Here is a 23039-nt window from a genome sequence, read left to right on the forward strand (position 1 = left end):
GTAAGGACAAGAACAGGTAGGGCATCCGTGTACTCTTTTCAATAGTCCATGAAAGACTTTTCACACAAGTCTACACAATAATCTGGTGTAATGGTCCACAGCAAGACTCTGACCACTGTCACGTAGCAAGATGTGTAAGAGGTTCCAAAAAGAATCAAATCAAATATGTGGATCATGTCACTAAAACATACCGTTGTTATCCCCTTGGTCTGCTTGGAATATTTGTACTTTAGGAACTTCATATAGCATTTTAATGAAACCATGGCATTTGTTACCAGTGGTATAGTTATGTATGAAAAAAGTAATTTCTGGTTTAAAATGATGTAAAAAGGATATTATTCTTGGTTAACTCAAAAAAAAGTTAGAACAATAATAAATTACTTTTTTAAAATTCTGTAGAATCAAAAGCTGTTTGAAACATGCTGAATTTCAAATATGCCAAAAGGTTTCAAAAAAGTCCTCTATAAATCAGGATGTATACATACTCACATATTCTAAAAGTTTGAAAGTTGTTCCTATGAGATTTCTGGCTAACTTGTACTGGTTTATTCACAAGCTTTTCTGGAGAAGTTAGGAACTTAAAACAACAAGTCTTTGATCTTAAATCTAATTTCCTGTTCCTTCTGGAATTATTTCCTGTACTTTATCCCCCAGTCTGAACATATAGAAAGCAAAATCTTGACCAAATACCAAGCAGGATCTTCATCATGTGCTTACATATGTCAGTTCTGATGGGGCATGCATCACTTCCACAGTTTATCACTCTGGAGAGCAATGCTAGATTATTTTCTATACAAGACTATGATGTCAACATGACATTGGTAACATTCAAGATCAAGATAAGAGAGAAGGGGAGGTATTCGTGCTTTGTTACAACAAGGCAAAAAGAAGGATGAGTCTTCGGCCATTTATTGATAGTGGGCCGGAGAGGGAGGGTAGCTGGGATCACTAATGGGGGCAGGGACAGGACAGGGGAATAGTGCATGAAAGGATAAGGATTTTCCATTTTCTGCTCAGGCAGGAAAGTAGCAGAGAGGAGCTGTTATAATGCCTAAACCTCCTTTCCTTCTGCTGTGTCTCTGAGGCACTTCTTTGGCTTCTGTCTCTAGATAAGTCTGAATCAGTTGTGATTCAGAGCAGAAGTCAATGCCAAAACACTTGCATCAAAGAGCAGCTAATTCAGACATTGGACCCCAAATGGCTCTTCTGTAGAGTTGCTTAGACTTCTTTATGCAAAACGGTGAGTGCAAGGATGAGCTCTACTGCAAAGCAGATCATTCCATCAAAACAGTAGCCCTTAAACTACACTTCAGCCAAGTGCCGGCTTTCTTCTCGAATCAAAGTAAAGCAGTCTGTTTAACTGTGTGTAAAAATAATTTAAAAATACAAGGTGCATTATGTCAATGTGGATGCCCATTTTGCACCAGGGTAATCCTGCTGAACTCAGTAGAGGGGCTTCACTGAATGTACTCTGATGTAAAGAGAATTCAATTAAACATGAAACTTTAGCATTTCTTTGGATAAAGAAATAAGTCATTGCTGCTGCTGCTGCCAATCAACCAGAAGCAAAGCCTGGCCATAGACAATTCACAATCAAATAAATGCTGGCAGAACAGGAAGCTGTGACTTTTGACTGTTGCTATTGGCATGGTCTCATAACACACATGGAAAGACATGGCTCAAATTTTGCACACTGCACATCAAAATTAGATAGCAAAGAAAGGATACAATTTCCTTTGAAGTGTCTCAAGGGTATCTTATTTTGTTCTAGTGCATGAATAACTAAAATAATTGACTGTGAAGACAAAGCACCTCATTAGAGTCCCAGATTTTAAGAACTACTGTAATCATCCAGCCTGACTTTGTGCAAAAACACAGACCATAGAATGTCATTAAACAGCTCTTTTGTCAAGTCAAGTGCCTCCTGGTTGGGTTAGAGTATTGTTCTGTGGAAAGATATCCAGCCTTGATTTGAAAACATTAAGTGATACAAAATCCACAGCATCCCTAAGTGCATTGTTCACTGGATAATCATAGTCATTTCTAATCTAGCCTCAGCCTCTGACTGAATCTCTTATCTGCCAGATTAAAGAGCCCTCTGCAATCACAAATACTCCCTTCCATGCTTTTAGATCTCATGGGCCGAGGCTCCCTGCTGCAGCAAGCTGCACTGGCAACCTCTGGCTGTACTGCACCACCTGGCTGAGTGCACAGGACATATAATCAGCAATGCAGAGTGACTTCTGACTGTATTGGTTTTACTGAGCACTCAAAATCTGCAAGTGTGCCAGAGGTGCCACCTTCTGTCCCCACCTAAGGCGAAGAAATGCAAGGAGGCTGTGGCTGCTAAACAACTGGTCTGCCTGCATCTGGATGATAGTGGACAGAGAGTCTGGGAGTGGTCCGTGGCCCAAATGAATAGTGCTCACAGGCCACAGGAGATTGTCTGAAACAGTATCCAAACTAAGTCATCTCACCAGCTCAGTAATGATGTAGCCATTAGCGCACATAAATCCCTCACAAGACAAAAGCTTTTCCAAAACACTATTATTCATGGAGTTCATTTTCAATTGTCTGCCTAATTTTTAAAAAGATTGGACAGAGCACTTTCCAAATGCCCTGACTGTTCAGCTTCCCTCTTCCTACTCTCTGTCATTCTGATCACACATTCAAGGAACAAGCTCCCTTCCATGCATTCTCACATTGTAAATTCATGCTCTGTTGATTATCCACCATAACCCTCGAGCCTGTCAGACTCAATGCTCTGCAAAATGCAATCTCAGGGCTGTATGCTATGAGTAGGATGTACATTCTTTGCTCCTTGATGGATGATGTTGCATCTGGACGTTAAAAGGTTAACAAAAACAGTCAGCTACAAAACTATTTGTCAGCATTAGGACATAGCCTTCAGTAAGGGGAATACTTTTATTTAATTTACTCAACTATTGCCTCAAATTACAGTTAAATGTCTGCTGCAAAGCCTCATAGCAAATATTATTAGACAGTCATGCCACATACGTTATGTGTCTTTACAAGATTAGAGCTCACCAGGGTCACTAGAGTGAACAAAGCCATTCCAAAATATTCTGTCTAAAATTACCATCAAGAGGTCTCCAAACTCTACTCTAAGACAAGTATTGAGACATTTATAGTGTTCACCAGAGCAGGATTCTGGCCTCCAGAAAGACTTCATTGGGGGATGAGCATAGAAAAGTGGAGATGAAAAAATATGTGACAAAAAATTATCTTCTCCTTTAGCACGGGAAAAAAAGGGTTGCAAGAAAACAAAAGATTTTCCATAAAACCAGAATGGTCCAAAAGTGAAAATATAGCAACAAATCAAAACCCAATAGATTTTTAGATTTTAAAACACAATTCCAGTGCTTTGTGGGTGCAACTGTGCAGGCACCTCTCAGGGACAGCCTCTCAGCCAGGGCTCCTTGCCTGCAACGCCCTACAACTACATAGCTGCCAGAGCACACCGTGTCCCTCTCTTGTGCCTTCACATTTAAGACAGACCTCTGAGCTGCACTGCCAGGAAGGGAATTCCTTCCTACTCTGTAGTATACACCAGTCTGAAGTCTCAAAATCAGATTCGGTATAAATTGGCAGCCACTTCAAAACTGATCTTCAAGGTCGTGACAGAAAAAAGATGCCAAAACGTTTATCTCAGCCAGTGTCCCTTTTCCAAAAGTGGCCAGTAGCAGATGCTACAACGTGTAGAGTATGATGTGTGCCAGCATATCTTTCCATCATCAGTCTATTAGCTACGCAGGAGTAAACAGAACCAGAGGCAGGATCCACACCTCTGGATTTAATAGCAACAGACAAACCGATCCTCCAAAAACTTTTATAGATCTTTCTGTGACTCCCCTGGCACTTTTGGTATCCATCATGTCCCATGCCAATGAGTTCTTCCTCTGTCTTACTCCTGAAGTGAAAAATCTCCAATTATCTTTCTGAATATACATCCTGCTAACTTCATCTGGTGTTGATTAATTTTTGCTTTGTGAGGAAAAAAATGAATAATCATTCCATAGATACTTTACGTTTCTCTTCAAATTTTCTCAGGCCATCTTCCCGCAAACTGCAGGCTTCTGTTTAGTCTTTCCATGTATTTCAGACCATTTTGTGGGCATTGGTTCCCTTCCCTGTGACATTTCTTGCCCTACTTGTTCTTCTAGGGGTGAAGTGACCAAAACTGCGCATAGTGTCCAAAAATGGATGTGCTAGAGAATTATGTTACATACTAATGACATTTTCAGGCTTGTTCCTTACAACTCCCATAAGGATTACAAGTGCTCTTTTTGCTCCTCTGACCAAATCCAATCATTGGGCTGACATTTTCAGGACTTCTTACAATGTGTGTGTGTGTGTGTGTGTATAGGTAAATACCGCCCTCTTTCTCCATCTGCCCTCTTTCTCCCCTTGTCCTACCTGCACGTCTTTTGTACTTAGCATACTGAATTTTATGTGCTAGTTCATAATTCAGTATCATAAGATCACCCTGCAGCTCTCCAGAGTCATTCCAAAAAGTTGCATCCTTTAAAACATGCTAACAGAAATTTGTTATAAAAATACCAATATAAAGAAGACATTGCCTTTACTGCAAAGTCAGCCCTTTCTCAGATTTGACTGTCTTGGAGAGCAAAAAAAAAATTTCAGTTAGCTACTTTATTGGCTATAAAATGTGTGCTGTGTCCCTTATTACCTCTGACTTGTAGAAATTTCTTGTAGAATTTGTGGAATTTTTTGTAGCTCCCAAACTTTTTAAGGGGCATTCTCATTCAAAGCAGTTCCTGCTCCAAGTCTTTTCTCCAGCTGATCAACCTGTTTTTCCCCAACCTTATAAAATCCAAGGGTCAAAGCGAAGTCAAGGAGAATAAAGATTTCCTAGAAAGAGACAGTTAGCTCCAAAGAGAAAAACAATCTTTCATCTGTTATCAGAAAAATCTTAACGTGACACCATAGACACACAGCAAAAGCGTATTGCTGGGGCAGTAGGGACTATGGAAACGACTTCCTAGCAACATGGTGTATAACGTGGTACTGGCAAATTCTGTTGGAGGACCTAGGAGAATGTATCATCTCCTCAGCAATGAGAAAGGGAAAACACGGTGCAATGAAGATAACTGACAAGCCAGAAGAGAGAAGGTACTTGCAAGATGATCCCTTTGGGACCGTGGGTTTTGACCTCTGACAAATTTGAAAGGCTGCTTCCAGATCCCAGAGGAGGACCTGGGAAAAGTTAGCAGGAACAAGGAGTGCCACCTGGGAGAGAATCCACATCTGCACTGTGCATAGGCCACCAGGCCTCCCGTGGGTAACATAAAAAATTACAATGCTTTGAAATCCCAGATTAATCTACAAACACTGAATTATCACCTAGCCTCATAAAGTCTATAGGATATTCCCACTTGACTCCCTGGGGCCAGTTTTCACCTGTCATAGCTAAAGAAGGGCTTGTAACCTTTACTTTCCCACATCTAGCTCTCTGTCGCTGGGCTAAGAGAAGCAAGCATCTTTTGGATAGCCAAATCACCCATGGGAACAGACAGATGAGTCACATCAGCACATGTTACAGCACATGGTACATATTCCATCAGCAGAGCCAGGTTGGTCGTACACATGTGCTACAGCATCCCACTTCTATCATAAGGGTGTGTTATCAGCTGTAGCTGAAAGCAGAGATAAAAAGTGTAAATAAGTGGGAGGAGGGACTATAGTTTATTCTCATCTCATGTGGTTACAATAAGATTTGATACAGCTTTGGTGGGTGGGTCTAACAAAAATTTACAGTACCTAGAAATAAATAATTTTCAGATTATGATTAAGAGCTGAATGAAAATCATAGAGAAAAGAGAAAAAATCATTCTGTTGGAAAAATGAGCCACCAGTACACATTTCTCTTATTTATATTTCACTATATTTCATAAACTGGAAAAAAAAAAAAACAACCCAACCCCCAAAATGCTAACTTTGCATTACCTGTTCCTGAATCATCTGTTCAGGTAGCGAAAGTCAGTAGAGTTATGTTGATTTATAAACCCCGAGGATCTGTCATCCACGTTTTTTTAAGTACTGGAGTTCACCGTCAATGTTGCATTTTTTCAGGTGCCTCTGACAACATCCTGACATGGACAAAGATGAAACGAAAATGTCCAGTAAAAAGAAACAACGGGAGGAATGGTAGCAAAGAATTTGTCTGTAGATGGTCTAGGTACATTGTGCCAGAGGGCATTTTATATTGTTTTTAACTAAATAAAGAGAAATAGGAGATGAGTTTTCCACCTTATAGCCCCATAACAGGAAAAACATGATCACTTGAGAAGAAGGTAAGGTGTAATGGGAAGATTATAAAACCACAGAGATGAAACAAGTACAGATATCCTTTAGAAGAGAGCTTGGGAGTGTTTGAAACAGCATAGTGGATCCTAGCTTGCATCTTGTTTGAGGTGGCCCCACTGAAACCAGTGAAGAAATCTCCCACTGATTTGAATGCATACAAATCCTGACCTACTCCAAACTTAAAATCCCTGCGCAAGATACACAAGAACTTGCATTATTATACATAGGACTTAACCATGAAAGGCATTTCTACTTCCCCACACTGCAAACACTTGCATATTGAATAAACAATGGTCTGCATATCCCAATAAAAGTGCACTGTCCACAGATACTGCTATATTTCTTTCTGACCTACCTACCAAGGCAGATTTTCTCCTGACTCATGTAGAAAATCCATGGTTCCAAACGATGGGATAAGCCTGCAGCTAGGCAGGAGGTGCTGTTGGCACAGCCTAGCATAGCAGGAAATAGCGGGGCAGATGTTGCTCCCCCAGGATTTTGCAAGGAGTCCCGAGGATTTTCCCAGGAGACTGCAAGGCTTAAACATGGCTCTATATTTTTTTCTCCTAGGATAAAACAGCTAGAATTTCTAAATTTTTTAACCTAAAAACCCATTTAAAAGGCTCAGAGTAATTTGGCAAAAAGACTTGAAGGCTCAGAAATATGGGAATTATTTTCTGATACTAAATATACACATACTAGTAAGTATAAGTCCACAATGTATAATTTCTTTTATTTGAGTGTTAAATATTCTAGTTTTTCTGTGGAAACTCAAGAAATCGCTGCCATATCAAATATCCTTCTAAATTGATTTAGCTTTGGGTAATAAAACAGAACTGCTGATGCACTATAATTTCTAGAAAGACTGAGGACACAGATGGCAGGAGAAAATGGAGCTGTCAGAAACTATGAGCATTCATATAGACTGTCACACTATCTATCCTGATGCTTTTCCCCCAGTACTGTGTTTCTGCAATGTGCAATATCTGAGAACTATTGGCCTTCAAAATGGAACAAGGTGCCTGGGCTTCCACACACACAAGTGATTTGGAAGCCACAGAAGAAACTGTAAAAAGCTATATTTAAAGCATTATTCAAGATAAAGGTGACAGTTTTATAAAAATTGCCTCCTGCAGTCAAGGACAGTAATGAGAAATACCATGACATCTGCTCTATAACACTTCAAGAAGTGAAAAGTCTTCAAATTTAGGAGTGCAGGTCTATAGCCAAGAGCCGTATTTGGCAATAGATACATATCTGTTCCTTTTTCCTCTTTTTAATTTCAGCACTGTATTTATAGGCATCACACTATTTTACAGAGTGAGAAATGTAACTTACTTATGATTTTCTTTGCTGAGATTAAACCCCTCAGAAACTAAAAAAGAGAAAGAGGTCTTTAAACCATTCCCTCAAAGCAGCACAGGAGATCTGCTACAGCATCACTGCCAGAAGCCAGACTTCTGTCACAGTCTTGCTCTTTAGACAAAAAAACATCTTTTAACTTAAGATATTTTTAAAATGTCTTAAGGTATTAAAAGAGAAAGAAAAATAACAAAAAGCAGTAACTTACAAGAGGTTATTTTCATACTATCTGAAATCAACCAACCAGTGGATGCAAACCCATATCCTCCATATATGCCTTCGGTGACTTCCTCTGATCCACCTGGAATCTGAACGCCAATGACAACTCTTTGTGTCACCGCGGTTCTCACCACAGCAGGAGTGAGCCAAACGCAGTGACGTTCAAGAGAGTTAGAGACCCATACAGATGGGAGAGCCTTTCCAGGTAGTGTAAATGAGCAAGGTAGACATCTCACATTGAAGAGATAGTGAAGCAAAAAAGCAACAGGAAAGAGAGAAGGGTCCAAATACAAAGAAAATAGTCAACAGGTTGTTTGATGAAGACTTCATGATAGATTTCATGAGTGTTGTTTCCAGGTTTATTCTCATTTAACTGAGAGGACCGAAGAGATCCAGAAAAGATGAGTATGAATCTCACATTGATCCATGATTTGGTAGACACAATTAGGTCAGAAACTGCTTTCAGAGCAGTTCAGAAAGAAACAGAAATTTGTTTTAAGTTAACATAAAATACTTTTTTTATTATTATTGATGGGTTTTAAAAAAGAGAGAATTAATGTTACAGGTTAGAATATTTCTTTTGATCCAAAATGAAACACTGCTTCTCTTGAAGGTCTTCATTTAAAAAAATAAAATAAAGACATTTTCATTTAAATATGTCTATATTTTAAAGTGTCAAAACAAAGGATGTCCACTTTTCCTCCAGAATACTTTAAATAACTTTTTTTCCATATTTGAGATAAAGTTCTGAAATTATATATACTTTGGTCAAACATATGTTTTGGTCAAACCAAATCTGGAATTGTTGATCTTGTTTAAATAATTCAGAGAGTATGGGTGAGGTGAAACATTAGGTCACTTGTAGCGATAAGGCCAAAATAAAGTGAAAGCCATTGCAGAATTTGGAGTTACATGTCCAAGAACTTCAGTCACCATATTTTGCTTGGTCAAACTATGCCCTCCCCACCTTCCTAAACACAGGTAGTACTTTTCTTTAAATGGTAGACAGCATCTACTTTATAGAATCCTATTTGTCCAGCTGAGCAGATTATTAATTTATGGACACTATAATTTTATGGAAGCATCTGGTATTAGGAAACTAATTTCCTTAGCTGCAGATGTCCTATTTCAATTTTAATGTGTCCCTTCTGCAGTGTAAAGGAGAAAAAATATGTATATTTGAGCTTAATAAAATACCATTTAAGGACAGACAGAAGAAACATTTGTAATGTGATTGCACTTGACTCATTAACTGGATCCACCCTTCTCCACAGAAACAGTAATTTCTATGGGCAATAAATCTTCCTAGATCCTGTCAATTATTTCCTCCCATTACATTTATTTCTATCTGACACATATTTACTGAGGAAACTAGTTAGACAAATAAGGACATAGAAGCCTGACCAAGTTTTAAAAATATTTTTCAAAGTGTTGGTAATGGTGGTATTTCAGACTTGCTCCCACCCATTTTAAAACCGGGGCCATTCAATTTTTTTCTTATGCCAGGACATAAGGATGGCATGACAGGAAGGAGAACAAAAGCAGAGCAGCTTTCCCCTAGACATAGTATTTGCTGTCCAGCCTTTACAGCCCTGCTTTCCCATCTGTACCTGCACCTACCTCCCTTGAAAGTTACCTAGAAATTTGGAAGTTCACCCCAATTTAGCAAGCGGCTGATAGACACCAGTGTAACTTTTCAGCGTGCCAGAGAAGGGTTTTGGAGACACAAAGACTTCATTTCCAGACAGAAAATACAGTGTGTATTTGCCCTTCTGATTAATACACTTGGATGAGACTGTGAGAATACCTCCAAAGGGCAAGGAATGAATGGCTGCTTTGTTTTGCTGTCCTCTCTCCCAGCCACCTGCAGGACATCCGGATGTCACCGTCACAGGCTGGCCAGCATGCGATGTGAGCGCATGCCTGGTGCCACTGCCTGGGTTTGCAGCTGATGTTTCTCCATCGGCAGCAGTGGAGGTCTGCAAGCACAGATCTCTCCTCTCTCCCTCACTAGAAGGGAGTCCCGAGGCATACACAGCACATCCAGCCCTCCTTTACACCTTGTTCTCCTCTTATCCCTCCACTGTTTAGGGCGTTTCCCTTCTTTTCCATCCCACTTTGTCACATACACTAAAAGCCAGCAATGGTTCTGATAATGACATGCTAATGCTGGGCCCAGGCCAGCCTTGCCCACTTGTGCTTTAAGCTGTTTCACACATTTCATATATGTTTCATACATTTTCAGGTATGTTGAAAATACAGTTCCTTGAAGTTACTGTTACTGTTGGCTCTGGTAATTCATCAACATACGCTTAATAAGAGAGTAACTCTGGGTTTCTATACTAGGTCACCTCTGGCCTCAGTATACTGTCTTTGAAAGTAAATAGATGCTAGCTTTCTAAAATGTCTTTGCAAAATTAAAATTGACTAATACAAAGGAAGAGAGAAAGTTTCTCCAAAGGATGACACTAGTATATCCATGCTCATTGACTGAAACATCCTGACTGTTAGATCACAAACAGGAGGGGAAAACATTCAAACTTATTATGATGTATAATCCCTCCCCTTTAGCACCCTCCTGTATGCTTTGTAGAAAGTAAAAAAAAAAAGAAAAAAAAAAGTGGTTTTGCATGTCTGTAAGAATAATGTTGCTCTTTGCAATATGAAATATGCATAGAAAAAGACCCAGCACACACTTTCTACAGGTAATGTGCTGCTAAGTTGTATGCCTTGCCTATGTTTGTTTAACAGGTTTATGATCACAGTTTTGTTAGAATACATGCTACTGCCTCAGGACAGTGTGGAGACATCCGTGAAACACCGCCTCCTTCCACACAGGAATTTCCATACTGGATGGGGAAGGTATTGCTGGAGTTTGCGTACTCCAGCCTTAGCGGCTATGGCGAGTTCAGATTCAGAGTTTTGAGCTCCAAGGTCTTCCAGATGTCCCTTATATATGAGGTTTTCAAGTTCCTTCAGGAAATCTATTCTGTGGATAATAAAAGTCTTTCTAACTCCAGGAGAATAATTTCTTCTCAGCTCTGGTAGCAGAAGGACAGTGAGATGCCCTGTCTGACCTGCACTGTTATCTGCATTATGTCACTAACACAAAAGAGCTATGAGAATGGTGCAGCAAATCCCTCAAGTTTTTCATCTATGTACTGACCCCTAGACTGTGCTCCACTCTCAGGGCTAATGTGTCTGTATGTATGTGTATACATATATATACACACACACATGCACACATGTATATAGCACATGGGCAAAGAAAGAGAAATCCTTAGGAGCTACTTAAGGTGCAGACATAAGGAGCACTGACCAGAGCAATCAAGGCATCCCAGCCACTGACAGACAGAAACCTGCTGAGTATTTTGCCCCTGCCAGGGCTCTGGAGAGCCAGATGTGCTGGGGCTGGAGGGCGTGGGGTGGAGACCACCGCTGTGGGGTTGCAGGCAAAGAAGTGAGATGTTCCTGAGGGCGCTTGCTGCCCCTGTGCACAGGTTATAAGAGAAATTATGAGTCTGGCTGTCTTGGTGTTCAGGGCCCATCACACTACATTCATCTGCAGAGCCCAGGAGGGTGAGCACGTTGCAGTCGCAGGGAGTGGAGGGGGAAGCGGGAAAAGCTATAGCTGAAGAGAGAGGGGTGGAAAAGTCTGGAAGTTACGGATTTTAGGACTAGCTCAGATGAGGGAAGGCTTGGTGAGAGAGAGACAGGAGACATCACTGTCCCCCTTCCCTCCCAGCCCCCACTGACGCTTCTTCATTCCTCCTCTTCAGCCAGTCCTTTGCACTTCATTCCCCATCCCAGCCCTCAGCCTACTCCCTCCCACAAAAGACCTGTCATTACCACCACAGAAGAGTTTTGCTCCTCCAAAGACAGGGACAGAATAAGGCATGCTGGCTCCACTGCTGGAAGTTCATGGTACTCTGAGCCTGGGGAAAAGACTCGGACACCCAGTGGTCTCTGGTTGAGGCCGTGAACAGCTGGGATAAATCCAAGAGCTGCCTTGGACTTGCTTTTATTTATTTCAAGGTCTTATCTGTCCCTGGCCAGCAGCAACAGAGAGTAAGTATGATTTACAACCACCTTTTCTAGTGTAGCCAAAGACTATTCTTTCTTCCAGGCCAGGCCAGAGATATTTGGTCTGTCCCAAAACAATCTTTTTTTTTTTTTCCTTTTTTTGCAATGCATTTTTTGCCTCTGCTCTTTGATGTCAATGCCAAAACTCCAATTTATTTCATCAAGTGTAGGATTTGTCAGTGCGAGACACAGGGAAAACCAGCAGGCTCCCAGTTTAACATGCATAGGCAGGACATTTCACTACGTGACTAAACCAGTCTCCATCTTTTCTAACTGAACCTGGTAGTACAGTAGCCACAGTGCATGAAACAACCCTGCACGGTGTGCAATTTAATGGGCACTGTAGCACCAGTGTGGCAGCGTGGTGTGTACTACACCACCAGTGAAGCAGAAGGCATGCCAGCAGCTGTGGTGGGTTGATTGTCACATCAGGTCAGCTAACATCCTCACTGGGCAAGAAGGGATTTACAAACCTGATTTTTTGGTAAGCTTTGCCACGTGTCACAAAGTGCTACATTTTCCCTTCACATTTTTGCAAGCGGTTTCCTTTGTGTCCTCTCTGGTAGCAGAGAGAGACATTCATTCAGCGTAAAATGACTCCTAGACAGAGGAGCATCAGCTTTTGACACTAGCTGACCCGTGACTTCTTACTACCCTGCACTGAAATCCCCCCGGCAGGCTGAGCTTCCAGCACAGCTACCTGGCAATGACAGCCTCATCTACCCTGTGATTTAGGTGCTGCTCTTTGAGGGCCTTACTTCCATAACCCCAGAGAAAACACTGGAGAAAGTCAGATACCAGCTTTTACCAAATAATTAATGGTATCTTTTCAGATCAAGACAGGAGAGTTAAAAAAGCTATTCAATAAGTTATCCAAGTGATTCCTGGCTTTCCATATCAAACTGCTGAAAAGCATTTTCTAGGTAACCAGAACATTTCACTGGTAACAAGCCATGGACTTGTATTGACTGTAGTTAGTCAGACATGGTTTGCATGCTTTGACCAAAAAAATAAAGCTGTTCCAATATACTTCTCACAAGCAACCTGTAGTAGGCATTGAATAGTGAATTCCTTGAGCGTGTAAAGGAAAGTTACACCATAACCTTTTCTCGTGACTAATGGCATTCATTTTGTGTTACAAGAGGGACACTGTTATGACCCAGAACACTGCGCTTCACCAAATTAGCTATTTTCTTGTCCGACAAACTGGAAAACAAGATAAGATAGAGCTTTGATTGCTTATAACTCTGAATTATTTTCCATTTAAGTACGCTTTGGAATGTGAAGCTGTAAGTAGAGTCAACAGGTTATACCATATCATGTCAGATAACACAGAAGAGATGGCAGAAGGGATCTATCAACAGCCCAGATAATTTCTAAAACAAAATAAGCTTCTGCATTAACAAAAAACTTTTTTCCTACATTGTTTATTTGATGGTGTGGCAATTTGCGTGTTGTTATTTCAGGTGTGTAGTCTCCACCATAAGTACCTAAAATCAGCTCCATACACAGCCGCCTCCCTGGTTGATGTGGTAAGAGGGTGTGTGTGAAGCAGAGCAAAACACGAGTGGCTCAGGGGTCACAGCAACAGCACGTGGTGACAGGCATGGAAAAATAGAGTCATCAGGCAAAACAAGCTACATTTACATCAACATTTCAGACAAAAACATGCTCCCATGAAACCAGGACATACTTACAAGCAACTGAGGCCAAATCTTGGAGTAGCTAGTGTATCTCAGTGCTCATGACATTTCATTTCTAGAAGCAGGATGTTGCTCGAGCATGGTCAATTGCAGGACAAAGACATTTTGGAAGACTTCACAGTGCGTCATACCAGCACAAAAAGATGATTAAAATGAGATAGTCACTAAAGAGAAGCTGCATTTCCAACTGAAACTGTCATAAATTAATAACAACTTGGCATGCTATCTAGCTCCCGTAAGCTTTTCAATGATGTTCTTGTGTCCTAATGTAGTCCAACCACATACATCTTCAGATGTCTGGTTTAAACCTGTAATGTCTCTTACAGAGGGTAGCATCAGTTGCCATGCTGAACTCCAGGATGGCCTGGGCTCCAGGGGATGCTGCGGCAGGGCTCTCATCTTTCTGACGGGGCTCAGAAAGGAAAAGCTCTCTCCAGCCAAGCAGGGATTAGACTTCTATCAGAGATAGAGATGGGATTTCCAGACCACTGCCTTAACTCGGCCGGTTTTGAAATCAGTAAGCATAATTCCCAGTGGCAGCAGAGTTAAGCCAGTGAGATTCAAGTAAAACTGAAAATTAACAATGCCTGTAAGTGCAAGACAGTCCTCCGGATACACAACAGTCCCTGCTTAGCTTTTGTCACTGTTTTGCATTGACAGGTTTGCATATTTCCCTTGAGCAAAAGGCAGATCCTCACTGTTCATACAAGATGCCAGAGGCCACTTACTTGTTACTATTTATATAGTTTGTTGGCTCTGTACAGGTTTATTGAAAAAGTGATCCTGCAGAAAGACCTTTGAAATATAAATGAATGTAAATGAAATATAAAGCCATTTTGTTCCCTCTTCACATCTCGCCTGGAAATTTCTTCTGGGTGGAAGCTTTGCTAGACAAAGGCTTAACTGCTGGAACATGATGCCTGTCAAAAGAACTGAAGCACACCATGAGAAGGAGAGCTGGGAATTGTTCCACGCTTTTTCCTTTTCTTTGTCCCATACTTTCTTTCATTTTATTTTTCATGCACACCAACGTACTTTTTTTGTGATCAGTGAGAATTCCTCTTAATGTATGGATCTACTTGGCAAAAATTGTATTACATGTTCCACTTTTTATAAGCTTCAGTGACCCCATATTAAATATAGTCCCTCCTAACTGCCAGTCAAACACATCTTTAGATTCAGAGTTAATATCTTTTGAAGGGAAGAGAGGACTTCTCTTTTGTTGGATCAGCAGCAACAAAAGCTCCCAAACTCCGTAACATAACTGAGCCCTTGCCACATCTACATTAAACCAGTAGAGCAATTTCTCCTTTCATAGCAACATACATCTCAAGGATAACTTCCCAATTACTGAAACTCTACCTACTGTAAAATTACCATTTACAGAAGTAATCTGCTCCATCATTTGAAGTTGTTCTCTATGACACGGGGGCAGCCTCAGGCCTCAGGGCACTTTACACCGGACTCCAGGCAGTAGATTGGGACAGGAGTGTGCCTGCAGAGAGCCTGCAAGAAGATGCGTAATTCAGCTCACTCTCATGTGCCATGCCTCATAGGAAAGCAGGAAAGATTTTGCGCAGAAATTCCTGGCTATGACTCTGAGCAGACAGAGGCAGGTCAATAGAATAAAAAGGAGCCTTTTTAGAACTCTAACTTTGCAGTCTTCTGCCACATTTCAAATATTTTCTGACTTTGGATGCTTGCCCATCTTTTCTGTAACACTAATTTGCAGAGCTCTAATAGTTTTATTGGGGTTTTTTTTGTAATGATGACAATAAAAGTATCAAACTACATGCTATGCTCTGATCAAGGAAAAATGTCCTGTGCATCAGCAGACATAAAATGGCTCCAGCAGAGATTGTCACTGGTGGATATAGCCCCCATTATTCATATAAAACACACTGCTGCCACTGATCATTATTCCTAATAGCAATAATCCTCCCTGAATGGGTTTATTAAAGTGTCCTCAGCATCACTGTGGGCTGTTAATGATCTGCTGGTAACAGCCCATTTTGCTGTGTCTACTGCTTAACCCACATCTATTTCTGCTGGTGTTTTTTTTTCCCCACATTAATCATCCACTGAAAACATTTTCAATATTCTCTCTTGCAGCACAGCTAGCGAAAGCCTTCTGATAGTCATTCTGAGTCTGCTTATTCTGGATCTTTTGCATAAATATACTGGTAAAATCAGCAGCTTCATGTACCCCTGCCCTCCCAGTCCTGTTCCAGAAACAACTGTGGTGGCAGCTTCTCCCAGTCTTGGTAAGAGGGGACCACATTCTGCCTTCCATCTCAGAGATTCAGCCTGTACCTACACTCCTTGCCTAGGTACCCCACAGCACATTGTAGCACTCTGCTTCCTTGGCTGTCCAGAGAGGGTCCCCTTTCGGAGCATGCCAGGCTCCAGCCTGAAGCACCTCCAGGTACTCCTGTAGAAACTACATTGCTGGAGGAGGGGGATAAGGATGCATGCTGATGTGTGCTGGGTCTGATGCATGCACCCTCATGCATCCTCATGCGTGCTGAGTCTCACTCTGATACAGCGTTGGGAAAAAACCCTTAGCATAAAAATGGGTCCAGGCACCTGGAAATAATTTCATCTTCTCAAGTGCATGTAAAACCCCAGAATCCCACCCACATTGTATAACACAGTGGAAGTTCACTGCATATTTTTCTCCATTTCAGCTTTATCTGAATTTTCTGTTTTGCAGAAAGTATCAAAGACTCCAGCCAGTCAGCTTTCCAAAGGGCTTGCACCTCTTTTGATGGAAAAAATGTTTAAAAGTCCTCAATTTTGTAATCCTCAGCTTTCAGTTTGCTTCCCTTTAACAGCAACAAAAATAATTCTAATAGAAGATCTAAGTACAAAAAATTCAATTAGTAATGCAATTAATCCTGCTGTTGGACTCCTGCCATCTTAGCTTAAGTGATCAACTGATGCTTTGCAGAGACACAACAGGAAAATCCTAGCATTGATTTTCTTAATAACTTTGCTGCTATTTGGTGTTGAATACTGTTAATATCTGGGCACAAAAATGTGATTCAATTATGCAAAGAAAATGCACCTGATATTCCCTATAACTGTTTTGCTTAGTTAGCTTTTGGATTTTTATAGATGAAACAAAGTGATTGAAAACAAAATTTGGAGTACTATTCTAAAAGGCAGTAGGATTAAGGATATTCTTCATAAGGAGTGATGTTGTCTGACATCTCATAGGAAGAGCAGACCCTTTTTTTAAAAAAAAATCTGTTGAATTACCCCTTAGAAAATACTAGGAGACTTCTTTGCCTTGCTTGTTTATTACAAACAATACTAGACTTCTATAGGGTTGCTCTCCTTATTGTTAAACGTTCTGACACCTCTTTGCAACTTGCCTCTTTACTTCAAGGCCACAAGAAAAGCAAATGCATCCTTCTCAGTCACCTACATCCATCACACAATATTTTAAAAAGCCAAGATGCAGAGGCTTGGTAGCTACATCACCTGGATTAACCAATAAAGAGAAAATTTCATCTAAATCCAACTCAGAATAGACCCTCTCTTCAGCATTCCAGCAGAGCTAGCCTTTTAGGGGGTATTATCCATTTAGATAATTGACATTAAAAAGAGATATCAGTTAATCTAGCCTGGGTGTCAATTCGACAGCCAGCTTCAATTTACTACCCTGCAACTGTGCACCATATATCTTATTTTTGTCTTAAAATACAGTTCAGAAGCTTGGAAAACAGATCAATGCCCAAGGAAGTCCTGGGAAGTAAATTGACTATGAACACCTTTGACAGAAATCCCCAGGTACATGAGTTGCTTTTGCCTTGTCTAGCTGTCTCTGGTGTACTTGGACTCGTTTGGTTATGAACTTGTGCCATTGTCTTGGAAGATCTTTAAGGTCAGAAGTAATGGAAAGAAAGGAGATTTCAAAGTATGCCTGGAAGACATCGAATTCTCTCGTCATCAATCAAATTACAGTATAGTTAGATACATCATCTTCCCCAAGTAACTGGCTGTCCAAGAATATAGTTTTTCTTCCAGTGACAAAAGATACAAAAAAATTGATTTGAAAGCCAAAAACTCCTATAAGAGATTCTAAAGGAATAAAAGGTATGTATTTCTATGTTATGCATATAAAAGACAAGACCCATAGCCAAGACGTAAGTCTCTGAACATCCCCCTACAATCAAGAGTTGAATCTGAATCCAAAAATCTCAGCGTTCATGTTCTATTAAATCATTAAGCTGTGACTGACTCTATATTCCAAGGCATTGTAGAATTTATTTCTTTTTGTTGTTGTTAAACTGACATTGTAAGAATATGCTGAAACTTCAGTTGCTTCTCTCGTCCCTACTGTTTTAATTTGAGCTGGAAACTGTCAATTGAAAGCACAATTTTATTTTAAAATTTTCAATAAAATCGAAGCACAGAGACAGTGTAGAAGAAAAAAAAAAAGAAAAAAACCCAACACCCCCTCCCCCCCCCCCCCCCATATAGTATCTTTGGCCCTTTAGAGAAGAGCTGGCTTTCACCTTCCATGACTGCAATGATTTTAGTCATGAATAAGGTTAGATGCCTTTAATACATTTATGTTAAGCAAAGCAGTAATTTGAAACATGAATAAGAATCATCAAGCCCACGTTAAGAAGCCAGGTTCCTGTAAGCAGGGATATTCAGACTTTTATTTGGAGCTGTTGTAAGAAAGAGCAAATGATGCTTTAGGCTGCCACACACCCCTTCACAGTCATTACAGAGCAAGAGCAGTGAAATGCCATAAAAGAAAGCAATGGTTTAATTTATGGGCTTCTCATTCAATACCCCCAACTCACTTCATTAGGACCAGATCTTGAGGCCACAGAAAAAGCCACTTACCCAACAAAGTTAGAGACAACATTCAGAATGATGAATAAATACTTTTGAGTAATTGTGGTAAATGCCCAAATTGCATGGAGTTTTGGTGGGCATTTTATCAAAAGGTGTTAGTGTGCTGTGGCATTAGGAATGCCAGGTTTTGTTTTCCCCGAAGGGAGTAAAGGGTACTGGAGGGGTGGCAAGGGTTTCCCAGGCTCTTAGGGAAGCACCGCCTGTGATGTTTTAGAAAGACTCGTTGTCTGTGGTTTCATGTGGTGCTCTGAAAGGCTCCATTGACATACACTTTCAGAGCACAGTGACGTTAGTCTAGTTATTTGTCCTTTTTATTGGTCTTTCCATAAGTGGTTTTGCATTTATACCTCTCACTATGAAGGGAAGCCTGTTTTTAACTAAAAACTCCCAGTTATGCTGGTGATAAGTCACTGAGGCATGGAAGGAAAGTTAGGCATTGGTGAGAGTCTCTCCAGACCACCCTCAGTATTTCAAAGCCATGCTGTGCTGCACACACCCAATTTTCAGTACTATTTTCCATAACCACGCAGACACGTGGTGTCTTTTAAGAGCAAAAGGCTGGGGACTTCTCTTTAACATCCTGCTCTTCTTATAGGATCTTCAGCAAGTCAAAAGCTTATGTCCAAGAAAAACTTCTGTCCTCATGATGACTTTTAAGAACCAAAGATGCCATTTTAAAATGATAGCTGTGTGTGCAATAGTAAATAACTTCATATACTGAGAAAAACCTGGGAAGCAACAGACGAGCTAGTGCCTCCGCATTTTGGACAGTGTTATTTAGCTCATTACACAGGTTTATTCTCAGTCTGCATGGAATTTACACAGTTCTCACCACTAACATGCTAACAATGATTAAGCCAAGGCATGTATATGAAGTAACAGTTGAAACAGCTGGATGGTATTTCTTGTAGGAGATACAACAGTTACAATCCGTGTTCCGAATTTTTGCTTTATAGTGATGCCAGTACCAAAGCTAGACTGAAGTTACGTCTTACGAAAATTTCTTTCAGCTACACCTAAAAGAAGCTGATACAGCAGGGTCATGTAGCTGTTTACTGCAACAGCTTGGGTTTGATTTAATTAGCACATGGAACTGTTCATATTTCACTTCTAACTGATATGTTTTGGAAGCGATGCCCACATGGCATTGTTCTGTAATAGGGAATTAACTCAATAAAATTAAGCCAATAAAACTGGACAAATCTTCACAAAATTGAACTATACAAACTTTTACAAGACACTCAGACCCTCCTATCGCCTCAGGTTGCTCTTTGCTAGTGTCCAGCTCCCCTGTAATTTGGGAGTGGCTGGACCCCCTTGCCTCTGTGACAAAAGAAAAACACCATGAGACACCTGGGTGTTTTGAAAACATCCAGGATAGGTACAGATAGAAAGAAGTGGATTTGGCATGCGACTGCAACATAATCTGGGACTCCAGTGCCCTTGTGCAAATTTATTGTGTTTAACTGTCCGGTTTAAAGCTGCACAGATGACATATGAAGTATATCCACTAGTACAGCCTAGGGCTCACAATACTTGCAGTGGGGCAGCTGCATAGTTTTTAGTCCCTTAAAAGTCTTATCAGCCTGTGAAGAGGAGTTCAGCAAAATGAAAGTTTTAAAATAGAAAAAGTGACTAAAACTGCTTTCGACAGCTGCTATATGAGGTAGCAGGTGGCGAGCCTACCCAGAGGCCCCAAGAAATATTAATATTTAAAAGGTCTTACATTTCACTAACTTCAGATAAGTGCATGGCACTGTCTGTTGCCTTAAGGGAGTGGGAGCCATAGAAATCTGAATGAATGAATTAGAGAAGGGCTTTCAGCTTCTCTGAAATGGTTCTCTCACGGCACTTCCCCAGACCTGTTCTCCATCCTCATCAGCTCATCAGCACACCGGGCTGACACCCCACTGAGCTCCTGGTAGCCTCCCCCACCACCAGCCTTTGTCCAGATCACTGCAAGCCAGACACACTTAGGTAAGTACTACACAATATAAAAAGTGGCGTAAAGCTCAACTCTGTCATGGTTGCTGCTGGTGCATGAGGCTAGCATGGCAATTTTTGGAGTTGGCTGTCATCTGTCACATCAGTTTCACCTGTAACAGCCTGTGGTTCTCACGGAGCTGCATATCTGTAACCACCACCATTTTTTTTGCTGTGTGATGCAATTCTTTGCTGTTCTGGGCATTGCTTATAGCTAGAAAGCATTATGCTAGTCTCTGAAATCCACATAAACTCTACTGTCGAGACAAAGTTTGGCAATTTAAAAAAAAAAAAAAGATCAGGTTTGCTTTTTACCACCTAATGTTACATTTCTATCTTTAGAATTAAATACACATCCCCACCCAATTCAGGTAAACATGCATACAATGGTATCTTAATATCAAATCTCCTGGTCCTCTAAGTTTACAAGCTGGTCTTTTTTTGGCAGGAAAAGAAGAGATACATTGTGGTTGTTTTTAACTGTTGGAGCTAGTCAGGTGCTGCATTGATAGGAATAATGTTTATTAACCTGCCACTCAAAAAGATGTTGAAAGATTAATTATAAAGTTTTGTTCACTGTGCTATAAATCACCATGTTTAAAAATCCAACTGGCTGCACGAGTTATGTTATTCTAGGGAGACATTCAGCATTTTAGATGAAACAATTTTTTAGAGGAAAAAAATAAATATCTTCCTTAGGGAAAGCATTAGTAAGTTTCAGTGTTTCCTAACTGAAAGACTTCAAATCTTGCAGATTACAAAAAATCCAGGATTTTATTTTTATACAGGAGTAGAAAATGACATTTTTAATTATATGGGAAATTACAAGCAGTTCTAATTATACTTGCACTGATAATCTTAAACACAAAGGTCTATGCAATAAATTGTGTGCTATACAGTATGATGTAAAAAACACTGCAAAATAAAAATTTTATGGCATGAGTTTGAAATTACATTAACAATAATGAGGATGCCACTGATGAACTAAGCAGTGTTGAGACCTGTATTGGTACCAGGCTCTACGTTCTTTTACCTGCCAAGTCACTGTCTTAAAGAATACAAGAAAGTGCTGTTTGCAACAGTATCTGACATTTTTCTTGAAAGCAAATTCCTGGAGTCTTGCAATTATATAAGTCTAATTTCTGACTGGCCACTAGTACTTAAAAAATTAATCATCAGGTGTTGGGTTGGGGGCAAGGGGGAGAGGGCGTTTCGTTTTTGTTTGGTTTTTTTTAATAACTTCAATTCCAGCAGGATCAATTCTGATGCATTTAAACACAAAACATGGCAATATTAGCGCATTTCTCAAGAGGTATTTCAAAGTTACTCTAAAACCAGCCTGACATATGGTTTGTGCAGAACAACATTTTGTCACAAAATTATTCTAGCATTTTAGTACAGTCTAAAGGTAGAGGATATGTTTATGTCTCCATAAAGATCATATCCCTCCAAGAGTGCAGGCATTCAGTTTTTGTCCTTGCAGATAACTAAATGAGCAGACTGAACTATTACTTATCCTGACAATGCAACTTGGGGGGGGGGGGGGGGGGGGGGGGGGGGAGAAACAAAGGAAAAGAGAGAGATCTTGAGAGTAGATTTCAGTGTGCATTCACCATGAGAAGCTGTTAGACATCTGGAGGGCTAGCTGAAGTCATCAGGAACCTCTCTGGTATGGGCATAGGTGGTCTGTTGTGAGTGAAATTTTGATTATCCAGCTACAGCTGCATATTGCATATACAGGTGGGACTAGGCTGCCCAGGTTAAGTGTGAAAGCATATCTTCAGCTGATATCTACCTTGATTTCAAGTTTGACTTGCCGCAATAGACATAGGCAGATGCAATTCAGGGCAGGGCAGGGATTCAATCTGCTGCACAAAATTATCACCTTGGGGAAAGACTGAAAAGAGAGGAATGAGCCAGAAACTCCAGAGAAAAGGAGCAGCTGCAGAAGCCACAGGCCTTTCTGCTTCAGGTCTCTTCTTGTCAACTTTTGGCTTCTCAGTCAAGTCTGATGTTCAAGCACCTTCAGGGTTAGGCAGTGTCTTTTGCTGAGGCAAATGCCAGTTGCTTTAATGGGGCTAATTCTGAGTCTCCGGGATCAAGCAGGACTTCCCTGGTCCACAGCGTGCCATGAAGGATGCCACCCAAACACTCAGACTGGTTGCAATAGCCTGGGAGGCCACAGTAATTACCTAGTGTCATGATGACACATCAGTACAGCTTCTGGGATCAGAATTAACGTGCCTGTATGTGCTGCACAATAACAAGCAGCTCTACCACGCACCTCACTGTACAGCTATGCCTTATGCTTTTGTTATCTTTTCTGCAGTCTATCTAAAGTCTTATTTCTTAAATTTCACTTAGGAAAAAACACAGTTCTCAAGTTTCTCCAATAATGCAAAAGACAGAAATTAGAGAAAGTAACCAAGAATTATTTGAAACATTCAACCACCTCTCTTTTTGCCA

Source organism: Gymnogyps californianus, chromosome Z (genome assembly GCF_018139145.2).
Source record: "Gymnogyps californianus isolate 813 chromosome Z, ASM1813914v2, whole genome shotgun sequence".
NCBI lineage: Eukaryota > Metazoa > Chordata > Aves > Accipitriformes > Cathartidae > Gymnogyps > Gymnogyps californianus.